The sequence below is a fragment of the Coregonus clupeaformis genome, chromosome 40, assembly GCF_020615455.1.
Source record: "Coregonus clupeaformis isolate EN_2021a chromosome 40, ASM2061545v1, whole genome shotgun sequence".
NCBI classification, from domain to species: Eukaryota; Metazoa; Chordata; class Actinopteri; order Salmoniformes; family Salmonidae; genus Coregonus; species Coregonus clupeaformis.
The window spans coordinates 17,078,350-17,084,701 of NC_059231.1; the positions used below are offsets into that span (position 1 = coordinate 17,078,350).

Genomic DNA, 6,352 nt, shown 5'->3' on the forward strand with positions numbered 1-6,352 from the left:
GCAAACCGCTCGCCCACAGGACGCCATACACGTTGTCTGCCATCTGCCCGGTACATTTGAAACTGGGATTAATCCGTGAAGAGCACACTTCTCCAGCATGCCAGTGGGCATCAAAGTTGAGCATTCGCTCCACTGAAGTCGGTTATGACGCCGAACTGCAGTCAGGTCAAGACCCTGGTGAGGACAACGAACACACAGATGACCTTCCCTGAGACGGTTTCTGACAGTTCGTGCAGAAATTCTTCAGTTGTGCAAACCCACAGTTTCATCAATTGTCCAGGTGGCTGGGCTCAGACGAAGAAGCCGGATGTTGAGGTCCTGGGCTGGCGTGGTCTGCGGTTGTGAGGCCAGTTGGACATATTGCCGAATTCTCTGAAACAACGTTGGAGCTTATGGTAGAGAAATTAACATTACATTCGCTGACAACAACTCTGGTGGACAGTATTGATATGCCACACCTGTCAGGTGGATAGATTTTCTTCGCAAAAGAGAAATGCTCACTAACAGGGATGTGGCTTGCGAAAATATTCACCCCCCTTGGCATTTTTCCTATTTTCTTGCTTACAACCAGAGGTGTAGTCCAGGGTATACGCTGGTATACGGCGTATACCTACTTATTTTTCAGTCAGCATTGCGTATACCCACTTCTAAATCCCCCCTGATGCGCATCATTCAGTAATATCTGTGAGTCAGATTGCCTATTTTCTTCCTCGGGGATAGTGAAGCCATGACCCACCCTCCTCTGCCTCTAATTGGCTGGTACTCGCTGCTTTCACTGATTAGATTGGTTAACTTTAGGCATGAGGACTGATGAGCCAATCAGAGGCAGAGTAGGGGCGGGTCATGCCGAGGAAAATATCGCTAATACCTCAGGTGCCAGTGAAAAAAAAAAAAAACTCAGGTGCGGTGCCACTTGACTACGATAACGGCAGCAGACCAAACAACGGATGAAGAAAGGACACAAGCGGCGGTGTGCCACCCAGTTGATGGAAGACATCATTCTGAGGTAAGTTTTAAGGTGGTTTCCAAATGAATCATTATTTTAAACTACTGGCAAATTGCCAGTGACTGCACATTTAGAGGAGAAGAGATGTTGCCGCCAATAGTTGGGATGCGAGTCGGCTAACGTTATGAAGCTAGCTACGTAGATTGGGATAATGTGGGGAAACCGGGGCATTGTTGGTTTTCAGTAAGTGTTTAATCAACCCAGTTCATAAGAATTTCATACCAGACTGATGAAACTGATTATCTCAATGTTTATGAAGCTTGTTTATTATTGTAAAGGTCTAAATTATAACGTTAGCCAGTTACTAAGCCCTAAATTATAACATTAGCCAAGTTACTTAGCCCTAACTAACCTATATGATCTAGTTTAATTGCATAGTAGCTAAGCTGGTAGTTGATTTTAAGTAAGTTAAAACACAAGAATGGGGACAAATAGTTTAAGATTCAGCCTAAAACAATATTGAGGTCTAATCAGGCTGTCTTATTTTGTATAGGGACAGGTAACCATGAAAAGGAAGGGAGATATTGCAGACTTTTTTTGTAAAGAGGCACAAATCAGGCCCAGATCAGGCCCAGGCAGACCCCACCCCTAAAACCAGCAGCCCTGGCAGCTCTCAACCGGGAGCTAGCCAGGCAAGTCAGTGTGAGCATAGAGAAGGATCCAGTCTACCACCACCAGGTCAGAACACACAGGCAGTAAATTGCATCTCCAGTTTATTGAAAAGTGAAGCCTCACACTGTAACAAAAAGGTGATTTTGACAGATTAAGCCTCATTTTGAATTTCTGTGTGATGTTATTTATTTTATTGCCCTTCTATTTATTTTGTCTGTATCCATGTTTGTTTTTTACAATGCTACTGTTATATAACATTTTGTGTTAAATTTGTTGTTTTTTTGTTAAATAAACTCTCCCAAGTATTTCACTCACTAATCTCCTGTATGCTTCAGCTTCACTTGCTGAAAATATTTCCACTTGGTTATGCAGATTGTTAATGTAAAGAGGGGGACCCATGTCTTGCTGATGACTATTGTGATCACAGTAGTGTGTGTGTGTGTGTGTGTGTGTGTGTGTGTGTGTGTAAGTGTGTGAGAGAGAGAGAGACAGGGAGATGCATAATTAGTTTTGTTGTTGTCTGTAGACATCAATAATGACTGGCCAGACCTGTGGAGTGCTAAACAAACAGAAGACTTCAAATCCAAGAACCCCTGGTTGGGATCCAAAAACAAAAAATTGGGTAAGTTTAGGTAGATTGCTAGTTTGGGTAACTTCTGAAACAGTGGGCACAGATAACTTTGTGTGTGTGTGTGTGTGTGTGTGTGTGTGTGTGTGAAAGGACCATGCACACGTACAGCTGTGGATACAGAGGAGTAGTTACATTGTTTGTTTATGCTTCGCAGGATGTCTGGTCTGTAGCAGTGTGAACTCCATTGGGATCGACAAGGAGCAAGGACAAGGTGTATCGCTCTCAAGAGAATGGATGAACTTTGAAATTCAAGTGTCTGGCCAGGAAGTAGAACAACAAGTTTGTCAATCTTGAGAAATAAGGTGAGGAAACATGCGTTGTCCAAGGCCCACACTCAGGCTGTGAAGGTGGCAGAGCAACAGAAAGAAGCTGCCATTGAGAATGCAGTGGAGACTATGACTGAGTCCTACATGAAGGAAACTGAAGCTGTGTTTCGAACAGCCTACCATCTGGCCAAAAAGAACCGACCCTTTTCTGACCATGAGAGCCTCATTGAGCTGCAGGAACTGAATGGTGTAAAAATGGGCTCAATACTTCATTCACGTTACAGTGCAACACAAATAATACAACATGTTGCTAGTGAGATGCAGAGCAAAATCATCAGTAGCATTATAGCATCATCCAGTAAGTTAGCTGTCCTAATTGACGAGGCATCTTCTTTAAGTCACAAAGCTGTCATGACAGTTTCTATTAAAGCATCAATTCAAGAAGAAAGCCCTGAGTTCATATTCCTGGAACTTGTTGAACTGGAAAATCAGAGAGCAGATGGCATATTACAGGCGTTACTCACCTGTTTAACTAATGCTGGCTTTACAGAAGAGTGGCTTCATGAAAACTGGGTAACATTTGTATCTGATGGAGCCAGTGTCATGCTAGGGAAAGAAGTCAGGAGTAGCAACCAGACTGACTTTGAGATTCCCAAAGCTTTTTGTATGGCACTGCATGAACCATAGACTTGAACTTGCTGTGTCAGATGCAGTTGATGAGGTAAACTCTGTCAATCACTTTAAAACTTTTTATCCAGAAGCTATACTCTCTGTATAGTGTGTCAAACAAAAATGAACGTGAACTTGTTAATGCAGCAGCTGAAGTAGGCTCACAACTTCTTCGCATTGGCAGAATCTTGGATGTACGCTGGGTGGCCAGTAGCTTTCGGACTGTTCGTGCTGTTTGGACATCCCTGGAGCTCTTGTGCAGCACTTTAAAAATGCTTGCAGTGATGAGATGAGTCCACCAAAGAGAGGCAGATGTACAGAGGTTTGTTAGACCGTGTTCAAAGTCCAGAATTCATTTGTGACCTTGGCCTCATGTACGACACTCTCCATGAACTAAGTCTCCTGTCACAGGAGCTTCAGTCTCGTTCTATAACGCTCCTCAGAGCAGAGCATCTGCTGAAACGCTCAATCAGAGTGATCCAGTCATTCAAAGAGAGTCCAGGTGAGAAATATAGTGAGGCTTTAGAAGCAAAACAGACTGGGGAGTATCGGTCTATAGCCCTGAAAACAAATGCAAAGCTGAAGTCTATCAATCCAGGCCAGTTCTTACAAAGCCTTGTGAACAATCTGGAGAAACGCTTGTCTTTTGAAGATGAGACCATCATGGACCTCAGCATCCTTGATCAGAGTAAGTGGCCATCAAAGCCCAGCATCCGCCATGGTGAAGAACAAGTTAAGCGACTGTGCAAGCGATTTAACTTGTGCACAGACCAAGCACTGAATGGGATCGCGGGACCTACTGGAAGAGCCCAGTAGTGAGCCCAAGGACCTAAAACCACTTATGAACTGTATGCAAAACATTCCCTGTCGGTACAGCAGAGTGTGAGAGGAATTTTAGCCTTATGAACAATATAAGCTCAGACAAGAGGGCTGTCCTTCTGATCTCAAACATATCAAACTTGATGATGATTAATATCAACTGGCCCACCAACTTCCAAGTTTGATCCTAGAAAATATACAAGGACCTGGTTGAAGAGCCATCGTGCTGCCTCTTCGGTGCGTTCTAGACAGTGCAGTGTGAAAGCTCCTGCAGAAAGCAAATTTGTCTGGAATATACTGTAGTATGAGCAAAGGTCAGAAACCCAGTGCTGGGTTGAGAGAGTATATCACTGTTGATGTGTTGTTAATGCATATATTTTTGTTAATTGTTAACTAAATATTGTTGTAACATATTTTGTTGAATGATTTACCGGTAAATGAACATGTTCAAAACAAAGCATATAGCAATATGAACAAGGATGCATTGTCACCTTCAGATTTGAAGTATTTTATTTAAATAAATGTGCAAAAAATAATCGAAACACCATTTCCTGTTTGCCTCATGATAAATACATTTTACATTCATCCAGGCTGCTCTTGTGACCAGTAGTAACTACAAACTGCTCCTAATCAAGTCATGATCATTTTATAATAGTGTGCAAGTAGAAATTACATATTTTTGGGTAAACTAAATCATAGTCTTACATGTCACTGTTTCTAAAACAGGGCTTTTTTCTGGACTACTTAAAAAAAAAAGGTGAATACTGAGGAGTATACCCACTTCTCCAGGGACCACTACACCACTGCTTACAACCTGGAATTAAAATTGATTTTTGGGGGTTTGAATCATTTGATTTACACAACATGCCTACCACTTTGAAGATGCAAAATAATGTTTTTTGTGAAACAGACAAGAAATAAGACAAAAAAACTAAGTATCCACCCCACCACCTTTTGCAGCAATTAAAGCTGCAAGTCTCTTGGGATATGTCTCTATAAGCTTGGCACATCTAGCCACTGAGATTTTTGCCCATTCTTCAAGGCAAAACTGCTCCAGCTCCTTCAAGTTGGATGGGTTCCGCTGGTGTACAGCAATCTTTAAGTCATACCACAGATTCTCAATTGGATTGAGGTCTGGGCTTTGACTAGTCCATTCCAAGACATTTAAATGTTTCCCCTTAAACCACTTGAGTGTTGCTTTAGCAGTATGCTTAGGGTCATTGTCCTGCTGGAAGGTGAACCTCCGTCCCAGTCTCAAATCTCTGGAAGACTGAAACAGGTTTCCCTCAAGAATTTTCCTGTATTTAGCACCATTCATCATTCCTTCAATTCTGACCAGTTTTCCAGTCCCTGCCGATGAAAAACATCCCCACAGCATGATGCTGCCAACACCATGCTTCACTGTGGGGATGGTGTTCTTGGAGTGATGAGAGGTGTTGAGTTTGCACCAGACATAGCGTTTTCCTGGCCAAAAAGCAACATTTTAGTCTCATCTGACCAGAGTACCTTCTTCCATATGTTTGGGGAGTCTCCCACATGCCTTTTGGCGAACACCAAACGTGTTTGCTTATTTTTTCTTTAAGCAATGGCTTTTTTCTGGCCACTCTTCCATAAAGCCCAGCTCTGTGGAGTGTACGGCTTAAAGTGGTCCTATGGACAGATACTCCAATCTCCGCTGTGGAGCTTTGCAGCTCCTTCAGGGTTATCTTTGGTCTCTTTATTGCCTCTCTGATTAATGCCCTCCTTGCCTGGTCCGTGAGCTTTGGTGGGCGGCCCTCTCTTGACAGGTTTGTTGTGGTGCCATATTCTTTCCATTATTTAATTATGGATTTAATTGTGCTCCGTGGGATGTTCAAAGTTTCTGATATTTTTTTATAACCCAACCCTGATCTGTACTTCTCCACAACTTTGTGCCTGACCTGTTTGGAGAGCTCCTTGGTCTTCATGGTGCCGCTTGCTTGGTGGTGCCCCTTGCTTAGTGGTGTTGCAGACTCTGGGGCCTTTCAGAACAGGTGTATATATACTAAGATCATCTGACAGATCATGTGACACTTAGATTGCACACAGGTGGACTTTATTTAACTAATTACGTGACTTCTGAAGGTAATTGGTTGCATCAGATCTTATTTAGGGGCTTCATAGCAAAGGGGGAGAATACATATGCACGCACCACTTTTCCGTTATTTATTTTGTAGAATTTTCTGAAACAAGTTATTTTTTCATTTCACTTCACCAATTTGGACTATTTTGTGTATGTCCATTACATGAAATCCAAATAAAATAAATTTTTATTACAGGTTGTAGTGCAACAAAATAGGAAAAACGCCAAGGGGGATGAATACTTTTGCA

General features: G+C 42.4%; 1 long non-coding RNA gene across 2 annotated transcripts; it reads left to right on the plus strand.

The window, feature by feature from the left end:
* The first annotated feature begins 967 nt into the window (after positions 1 to 967).
* LOC121555059 lies at positions 968 to 2,509 on the plus strand. 2 transcript variants are annotated; one of them, XR_005997831.2, is made up of 3 exons: positions 968 to 1,006; positions 2,145 to 2,240; positions 2,404 to 2,509. It is a non-coding gene; the product is annotated as an uncharacterized LOC121555059 (long non-coding RNA). The 2 variants fall into 2 exon arrangements; XR_006658001.1 differs by lacking the exon at positions 968 to 1,006 and adding an exon at positions 1,410 to 1,684.
* The last annotated feature ends 3,843 nt before the right edge of the window (positions 2,510 to 6,352 follow it).